This window comes from Vicia villosa, linkage group LG1, assembly GCF_029867415.1.
Source record: "Vicia villosa cultivar HV-30 ecotype Madison, WI linkage group LG1, Vvil1.0, whole genome shotgun sequence".
NCBI lineage: Eukaryota > Viridiplantae > Streptophyta > Magnoliopsida > Fabales > Fabaceae > Vicia > Vicia villosa.
Window position 1 is genome coordinate 5888445 of NC_081180.1, and position 10378 is coordinate 5898822.

The 10378-nt window shown below is 33.6% G+C and overlaps 1 long non-coding RNA gene across 1 annotated transcript; it reads right to left on the reverse strand.

Annotated features, from left to right (window-relative positions):
- Positions 1 to 297: 297 nt before the first annotated feature.
- Positions 298 to 1254, reverse strand: LOC131600182 (uncharacterized). Its single transcript, XR_009283049.1, has 4 exons — positions 1034 to 1254; positions 806 to 872; positions 593 to 693; positions 298 to 465 (listed from the first exon to the last, which is right to left on the reverse strand). It is a non-coding gene; the product is annotated as an uncharacterized LOC131600182 (long non-coding RNA).
- Between the last annotated feature and the right edge of the window lie 9124 nt (positions 1255 to 10378).

A 10378-nucleotide genomic window follows, 5' to 3' on the forward strand; every position in this document is an offset into this window, starting at 1 on the left:
ACAAAAATATTTACTAAAAGAGGCGTGGATTATCACACACTCAAGATATTATATCAAAACAAAAATATTTGCTTAAAGAGACGTGGATTAACTCAATATGGAGACGGATTCCCGTCTTGGTATAAATATTTGTTGACGGATTATCACACATTCAAGAAAAATGGAAATAGAAATGAAATATTAGTCTTCATGATGATAACTTATGAGTGTGGTAGGCAAACTTTTATTTTTAAAATGTAATAAAAATATAAATAAAAAACAAAATTATTTTACCAAATCTTGACAGATGAGGTCTAGTCATCTCACGTGAAATTTTTTTCATAATTAAGAGTAAGAAACCTTAACCCTATTCAATTCCCTATGTAATATGAGTTTCATCATAACCAAGAGTAAGAAACAACAACTCCGACTTCTCCATTCATTAGAGCATTCTTGCTGCTGCCTGAGAAGTAATCAATCCAAATTCTATTGCCAATGCATCATGCGATTCATAACAAAATTTGATTCACAATTCAAATCTTAATTTGATAACCAAACATATAATGAAATCGATAGCACAGTATGAAGAAACATCTAGAATAGAATCTATTACCTCACCCCTCTCCCTTCCATCAGTATCCTCTAAATCCATAGCAATAGTACACGGCTCAATTCCAGTACGCTTAGCCATCCAAATACTTAGTCGTTTGAGATCTGCAATAACACGAACACAATATTCATGAATAACAAAAAAAAACATCCAGTATTTCAGGTTTCATCTCTCCCCTTCAAATGCTATTAGCTCAATCAATTCAAAAAACCTAACCTGCCCCTAAAAGCGTCTATATCTCTAAAAGTGGTGTTGAAAAAATGATGCATCAAACTACTCTTCCCTGCTCAAGCAACAAAATCAAACCACAAATTCAGATCACACAGCACAAACACAAAACCGTTACAAAATGCACAAATTGAAAGAAGTGTGAAATGGGAGAATAAATTGTTCTTATTTATATAACTTGGAAGTGTAATATCAACACAAATTGAAATAAATTACCTAGAAAATTGAAGAAATTGGGAGAAGAGAAATTAGAATTTAAGTTTGCATTGAGAAACCCATTTGGAAGAGGAACCAACAGAGTCGTTGTTTGTGTTCACAGATGGAATTCTACTGTTTGTATTGAGAAGCAAAATTTGGAAGAGGAACCGGCATGATCGCTTATTTTTTAGAAACCAAAATGGGAGAAGAGCGATCCTTTGGAATTTGTAGGTTAGGCGTGTTTATGGAAGTTGTAGGTTAGGCGTTAGCAATAAAGGAGTATTGGATTAGAGAAATTAAAAACAATTAAACATTTAGAAATTATTAATTATTAGGGTTAATAGCTTCCAATATATGCTTCATATTCCCAATGCTTCATATTTCCAATGGCTCAACCATTTTTTGATTTCATGTGAAAATTTAAAACAAAGTATCAATTATTATATTTAAAAAATTATAAAATTATCTTTAAAAAAATTTCCTTTTATAGTAACCCCACAAAAGATGAGAACCGACGTGAGCATGACACTTGTCAAAATTGCCCAAAAACTCATTTTGCTTTATTATTATGTACTCCCTCCGTCCCAAATTATAAGAGAAAAAAACAAAATCACGTTTATTAAGAAAAGTAAAAACACAATCATTTAATTTATGGTTTTCTTGAAATAAAGTGTTTTGAAAAATGTAAAAAAAATTCTAATTGGTTGTTGGTTATAGAAATGATGAGAGAGAATGTAAGTTAAATGCAATTTGCATTTAATTTTACCTTGAAAGAAATGAAAGATGATTTCTTCTCTTATATTTTGGGACAAGAAAAATACATTTTTTTCTCTTATATTTTGGGACGGAGATACAAATTATTTTTGCGTGCTTATAAACATTAAAATAATGAAGGCTATCACAAAAGAAATTTCAAAAAGGATCAAGTGAATCAAGTAGAGGACAATGCACGGACGATTCAACCAGAAGTCCAGAAGTGATTGTTTGATGGTTGAACTACTAATTCAACTTCTATGGCTGAATTATTACAATCCAAAATATGCATGCTGCGCCTGAAACAATAAAAATAAATCTTACTTTTGATTAGACAATAACATAAGTGTTACTATTGACAACTAAATATATAAATAAAATATTTTTAAAAAGTGTAGAAAATTAAAAGCATTTGAAGAGAATGCAGTTCAACCCCGAATAACTCCAATTCAACCAAAACCGTGGTATAACCAAGATCAAACTAAACTTCAAACTGGTCGGTTCTTTGTTCAATAGGTTGATATGGACAGTTCACTGCAGTTTTTAAAACATTGTTATAGGTAAAAAAACCATTATGCTTAAGGTAGAAATATGGTCAGCATGCAGCATAACTACTGAGAAACAAAACAAAAAAGTCTTGTAGCATATACCATTGATATTAAGCAACAAAAATATGACCACAAAGATCAAAAGATATCCACCGCAAACATTAAAATAAAAGAAAATTTCTTTAGCCACCTCCCTATGGGGGTCACCCCCAGCGAAAATCCCAAAATACCCCTGCTTCGGAAGTTCATTTCCGAAAGCGTCTTTTTTTTTGAAAAAATTGACTTATTTCGGAAGTTCATTTCCGAAAGCGTCTTTTTTTTGAAAAAATTGACTTATTTCGGAAGTTCATTTCCGAAAACATTATTTCGGAAGTTCACTTCCGAAATACTGCGATTTCTGCAGATTTATCAAAACACTCCCCCTCCCCCAATCATTTACCCTAAATCAAAACAAAAAGTGACAAAGGCGAAAATTTGTGCAAACAGAATTCCAAAGCTGCATCAAGGCTCCAATCACACTGCTAAACAACATTCAAAAGCCCTCAATCCTAACACTTTGTAAGTTTTGAAATTTTTAGATCTATTATTCAAATGCATGTTATTTAGGGTTTTAATTGCATAAATGATATATGGTTAGGTTGTTAGTAGTATTTAGGTTGTTTAGAAGCATTTTGATTTGGTTTGAAGTTTGGTTTAGGGGTCTGCCATGGAAGTTGCAGAAAACTCCATCGCAGGGGTGTTTCGGAAGTTCATTTCCGAAAACACCTCCATCCCAGTTTTCGGAAATAAACTTCCAAAATGTATCAGAAGTTCAAATTTTTTTGTTTTTTATTTTGTCTCGCATATTAATCGATTTCAATTGTTTACAGGAACATGTCAGACAATCAACCAGCACGCAGGACTGCGTCTTCTAGAGAGGGTAGGGAGTGTCCGTTTTAATTTGCAAGTACTTTATTTTTAACGCATTTGTTTATTGTGCCTGTTTCTTTGAAGTTTGTGTCCCTTTCTTCTTTTATAAAAGGAGGTCTCATGGACCTTTCTTTCTTTCTTCATTTTTACGCAGGAATGGGTGGCGCTAAGGGAAGAAAGGGTTCTTCAAAGAAGGAGGTGAAGGAGATGAAGGAGAAGAAGAAGGTTTTGACTGGTTCTGCTTCTCGTCCCCTGGGGGTCCATGGCTCGGACGTGCAGACTCAGTCTTCAGGCGTGATCAACGCTGATGGTTCTGATACTGAGTGGGATGAGGATTGGTATAATTATCTTCATTCGGAGGAGTTCGCTCGTCGGGAAGAATAACGTGTTTTTATTTTGTTTGATGTGTATTTTGTAACGCTCGTTGGGCAGAATAACGTGTTTTTGTTTTGTTTGACGTGTTTTGTTTTGTTTTGTTTTGTTCTGATTTCGGATTGTATCGCACAGTGTTTTTGTATTGGATTTATCATCTTAGTTTTTGGATTGTTCTGATTTCAATATGTAGATTCTTGGATTTCATCGCCGCGAACACTATCCATCTTCTGGATTATAAACATAGAACTTTGACTTTCCCAGCGCACCCCTTTGTTTGATTTTTTTGTAATGACGTCCCCTGATCCGGTAAGAAATGTGGACACATGTGCCTACGTAAGCCTTCTAAGACGGTTACCTTCTAAGAAATGTGGTAACACTTTCCTACTTAAAAGTCTACGTAACAAAAATTGGGAAGCTCCACAGCCACGCCCTATTTAAAAGAATAAAAAACCTTTTGAAATTTCGAAGTTCCCTTTTCCTTCTCCCCACCACTCTCAAACGATTAACTTCTAAAACACTTTCCTATTTAAAAGCTTCTCACCCATTTTTCTTTCAAAATATCCCAAATCATTTTCGATCCTAAGTCTTCTTCTTTGCTTTAACGTTTTCTATCTCTTGTTACTGCTTTCATCACAATGTCTCGCCGCGGTGGAGGAAATCATCCCGAAAATCGCCGGAGTCAACCATCTCCTACACATTCTCAACAATCATCCATCAATGCTGCAGGATCAGGCCGTGGTGGTGGTGGCCGTGGCTCTCGCGGTGGACGTACCTCCAATCCTTCTTCCTCCGGACATCCACCTCCTCCGTCATATGCTCCGGCCCCAGTTACCTCTCCTCCGTCTGTTGTTGCAGCTCCGGTTGTTCGTCCATCTGTTTCAGCGCCGTTTGTTCCATCGGTCGCAACGCCGGTTGCTTCCTTGAGTTCGGCTCTGATCTCCATCGAGAGCTTGACTGCCGAAGTTAAACAGAAGGCTACTCTAGAGTCGGCTCCATCGTCTCAGAAGGAAAATTGGGAAGGAAAATTCAAGTTCGTGCTAATCATTTTCAGTTGCGAGTGGCTGATAAGGATCTACACCACTATGATGTAAGTATAGTTTGCTCATAATTTTTTTGTTGTTGTTTATTATGTTGGTAAGTTACAATGTGGTATGGATTTCTAGAGGATCAGGACTTTCTAACCTGTTGCAGCGTCTCCTCCATCGTCTTCATCCGATTAAATAAAGCGAATCGTTCTTGTTTGTTATTTTTCTTCTGTCCAGACCTTTTTTCGGAAGTGCATTTCCGAATTCCTCCAAGGGGGGTGAGTTCGGAGATGAACTTCCGAAACACCACATTTTCTGAAAATGTAACTTTATTTCGGAGATGCATCTCCGAAATCAGTATTTTATATTAAAAAAAACACGTTTTCGGAAGTTCATTTCCGAAAACACCTTTTTTTCAAAAAAAAGTACCTTTTCGGAAATGAACTTCCGAAACAAGGGGTAGTGTTGTAAATTCACCAGGGGTGAGCAAGAAGGTTAGGAGGTGGGTGAAGAAATTCTCAAATAAAATGATCCAATTTTGTCACAGATTCCTAAAATTTTGTTGCAGATCCGTAAAACTGCTTGAAAAACAATCTCTGGCATAAAAACCAAAAATCAAAAGTAATCATAAACATAATGTTAATAACATGATAAAACCTGTTAAATATAATTAACGAAAAATAATGATTAACCTACCACCCATCCTAGTATAGCAGAATTTTTGCCAAAACCAAAAAAGTGATACTGTACTAATTCATGCTCATGAACATGTGTCAGCTCCTTCGTCCGCTCTGGAGCTGCACTAAACCATTATCCATATAAATAGATTAATTATGACATAAAAGTTGTGATATTACATTATAACTGATTAAATTTGTTAATTTACACTGTTGTGATTCATTGTTTTAACAACTCAACTTACATACAAATTCTTCCTCTAAGATTTCACATTTGACTTTGGTATTAACACAAGCACTAATAACGATATTACGGTCTTCAAATACAACACCTGCAATATAAGAAAACTTTCAGAAGACATATAAGATCAAACTAAACTTCAAACTGTCCGGTCTTTGTTCAATAGGTTGATTTGGACAGTTCAATGCAGTTTTTAAACCATTGTTATAGGTAAAAATAACCTGAAACTTTACTTCTTTTTTGGCGGTTTCTTGGAACCATTCTTGCTTCGCTTCTTTATATTGAGTTCTTTGACAGTTTGAAGCAGCCACAACGGGACTAAGTTTCACCGCATCACCGAACTGAAGAGAACCAACCAACACAAACCAACAAACAAACGATTCACACAGAATGTTAATATTTAATATCAACATCTTTTTCAATACATACCATGTGGTTGTGTTTAATTGAGCCAACTCCATCTTTTTCAGAAGAAAGAAGAATTGTAAAGGACATATCATAAATGAAAAAAACATGCTTTAGAATGTAAATAGCAAATATGAAGCAGAAAGAAATGTATGTCAATGTTCTAAATATTGGCTCAAGTTCAATGCATTCCTCTGTATATAACAGATGGTGCAGACCAAAGTTTTATTCTCTAATGCTTCACTGATTAGATTGATAAGCCATTATTTCATCCTCCTTCAAATTGCACCAAGCTTGAGGGAACATATAGGCTTCCTTTACGTTATAAGATGGATGCATCTTACTGTAAGTACATTATAATAGATAAGTTCTATAAACATGGTAATATGCAGTATGGAATGGTTCAATGGAATTTATGTAATTCACTATAGTATCAGCATAAGCTCACTTACAGTTTAAATTAGATGAAGCACAAAAATCTCATACTAATTTCAATTGCATTGTATAATTGTGAATTGCTCCAGTAAGACATCTATGCTTATGTCCATTAGAATCATGAAAATCTCCTATAAGAATTGCGATAAACTATTGAGAAACATGATGGATTATAACCGAGAGAAATAAAATGATAGAAAGATTAATAAAACATATAACTAACTGCCTATGAAGCACAGATTCTAACAGACATATGGACACGAAAAAAGTTAATGTAGTTATAGCTTCTTGCAACCGCTGCTTATCAACTCTTCCTGGAGAAATTCAATGACATTCAAAATTGTTTTCTGCACAGCCGCAACGCGTTGTAATGCTCTCTCGGATTCCAAAACTCGGACTCTAAGATTTAGATCAATTATGTGAGTTTAGTTCAAGCAGAAGGTTATATGTATCAAATTAGTCTCACATGTCATTGGACTGATGGCCTGTCAAAAGTTCTAACCTATCAACTCCAAAATTGTACACGTCACTTTGGTAGGTGTAAATTCATGACTTAAATTCTGGATCCCCATAGCCATAAGCTGCTAACAGTTGTCCTGATATATCGAAGTTCACTTGTTTCCATAGCTATTTTCCTAATATATCTAAGTTCCTATAAAAAAAATACCAATAAAATTAGTATACAAACTTTTACAATAAATCGTACTTTTAGAATTAACAATAGTGAACTTACCGCAATGGTCACACTTCACCATATTCTGCAATTGTAATAACTCCATAGATATGCATAGAAACAGATAGAGTGGTAAAAGCTTATTGATGATTAAGAAAATCCAAATGTTTATTTGTGCTTACCGCCAAGACCAAATAAAATGCAGTATATAGTATCAAATATAGGGAACGGTATTGATACAAATAAAGCTCCAAATTTACCTGAAAGAGATAAGCAGATTATGTTGAGACTGAAATTGATTTACACATTAGTTAACATATCATTATGAACTACAAAATAAGTTATATTATGTTTGATATTCCAAACACATGAATTAAATTTTGATAAATGATTATAAGGTATAAATATATTAATGTTATCTAACTGAAAATATGATGTCATATTTAATAATTTAGTCATTGATACGTGTAATATGAATCCATATGTTTATTGTTTATACTTAAAGAGCTAAAAAATTTGATGTATTATTAGCTCTTTCATTGTTAACTATTATGTTTTTGGGATTAACATTGACTAAAATTTGTTTGCATTTTGGTTAAATATATATGGTTGGTTTATATAAAAGAACTTTACAAGTGAAACATCGACCAGACCTGTGCGATAGCACGGGTTTCCTACTAGTTTAAATAAAAACTTCAATCTTTTTCTTTTTTTGAATTTGCATATTCATTTTCTGATTTGATTATTTTTGTTTTGCAAAATCTAAATCTCATTTTTTTTTTTGTTTCCATTCTCTTCTATCGTTTTTTCGAATTTTCTAGAAAATATTTTATTTTTGAATGATAGTATTTTTAGCACTTTCAATGTAAAATTGATTTTTTTTTTTTATCTCGTAGTAATTCTTTTTTTACTACTATTAATTATAATTATTATTATTATACCATCTTGAATTTATATGCAAGATATTATTTAGCAGTGCAGATCGATTTGACGGTTGATCGTGTTTCATGCTCTCTTACTCACATTTGGTTGCTAACTACTTCTATTTAAATACGAAATCACACCATTTCTCTTTCACATATTTAAATCCTTCTCCATTTAAGATTCACTTCTTATTCATTTATTAACTTAAGCGTTATAATATTAATTTACAATTTAACCATCTCTTCACTACATCGAAAGTCTTGAACATCCACTAACACAATGTGAATTCAACCTCTCATACCACCATCTAGTTTCAGAGGAGAACAAAACTCATTTGAACTTGATAGCTATAGTTAAACATCAGTCAACATTTAATTCAACCATGAACCAATCTACACCAACTAATTTTAATGAGTTAATTGTGTTACTATTAATAGTCAAATACTTTCACTTCAACCACTTAACTAATATCTTATCCAAATCTATCATCAAGAGTTTTTTAATCATTAATTTTTTTAAATTGTCAAAAAATAAAATAAAAATACATTTTAAAATTTGATCTTCAACTTATTTTAAGCAACTAGTGGGATATACAACATCACATGATGTTATCATATGAACTAAGATAGTTTAGAAGTGTGAAACCGAAGATATTGAACTGCATCATCTTTCTAGTTTCAGAGATTCTTGTAGCACACAGACTGTTTTCTTGCACACACCAAGATAGTTTTGTCAGCAATAAAAAAGAACTAAGCACTATGAAATTTTTCTATTCATCTAAATGTGGCTTTATTCTCATGTTCCACTTGCCACTATAAGATACACTTCATGTGGCAGTGGTTGGAAATAAATGTGACCTACACAATCTACCAAAGTCAAAGTATAGTTTTGTTTTGTTTTGGATCTTTATTGTTGCATGTGTGGTCCTTCCAGGGTGCCCACCATTCTTGACCCAATGCATGCACTGAAGCACATCCATAGTGGCTAATGGTTAATCAAAAGAACAATAATGAATAGACGAAATTATTGTACCTCAATAATCAAAGAGAAAAGTCATACATAATGTTTTAGGAGCTAGAAATTTCAACAAAAAATAAAAAGAAAAAATAATTTTTTTTTTATTATCTCTGAACGTGTAAGATACTTTAATAATTAAACATTTATTTAGCATGTAATACTAGTATATAGATGAAGAGCAGTCCCATCCGAGCACCCAAAGGACATACGGGGTCCATCCATAGCGACAGTGATCCAATTTCTAGAGGAAGGGGAATCTTATATGTAAAATTTGTAGGGAGGGAAGGAGGAATCTTATATTAAAGGGCATTAATATCTCAATTAAAAAAGTTTTTAGTTAATGATGGAGGGAGTATATATTGCGATAGGTTCTCACCTTCATCTTTGTCGCGACCTTGTTTATAAAACAAATCTCGAGTATAGTTGTCTCATCCATGTTACAAACATGCTTTGATTTAGTATGGTCGAGTAATATGTTGTTTTGATCATGTTTTAGTGATGTTCACCACGTATGATCACGTGTCTTGTTATGTGAGTGTGGCCTTATTTGGACACTGGTCCATTTATGTTGATGATGATCCTGAAAATGTTAAGGAATAGGAGCCAAGTAGAGATAAAAAACTTATGATGCAAAATTTAGAGGGAGAGAGGGAGGAATCTTATATTAAAGGGCATTAATATCACAAAAAAGTTTTTAGTTAAGGATAGAAGGAGTATACATTGGGATAGGTTCTTACATTCATCTTTGTCGCAACCTTGATGATAAAACAAATCTCGAGTGAAGGTGGAGAAAAACACAAGAAATGGGGGATTGAATTGTGTTCTTTATCAATTTAAAATCTCTTTCTTTTCAACATGATCAATTAATGCTTGATCCAGTGTTCTTGGATGTCTTCATCTTCTCCAATGGAGCATTCTGCAAGGCATGCAGGTTCAGCTTCTTCATCCTTTGAGAGTTTCTTCATGGTAGGCATATGATGTATATTTCAACATTTAACCATCATACACATAATGTATGCTGCCTCTTTAATGGAGCGATTGATTTAGCTTGTCAGCTATCACGTTCATGCTCTCCATTTCCATCTTTCTTTACACAGGCATGTGTTTAGTGTATAACAACACTGTGGATTGATCACATACATAGTATGTGTTGCCTCTTGTGTATCTTCTGATGTGAGTTGCTTTCTCACACATTTTCTCTCTCTCTCTCTCTCTCTCTCTCTCTCTCTCTCTCTCTTGTACAGTACAGGCATATGATAAGTGCATTTCTCTTTCTTAATTTTGGTGTACATGCTTCAGCTGCTTCATCTTTAGATGCACAGATGCATTCTGCGGATTCTTCTCTTCTTCTTTTGTGCAGAATATATCTTTGGTTGCACAC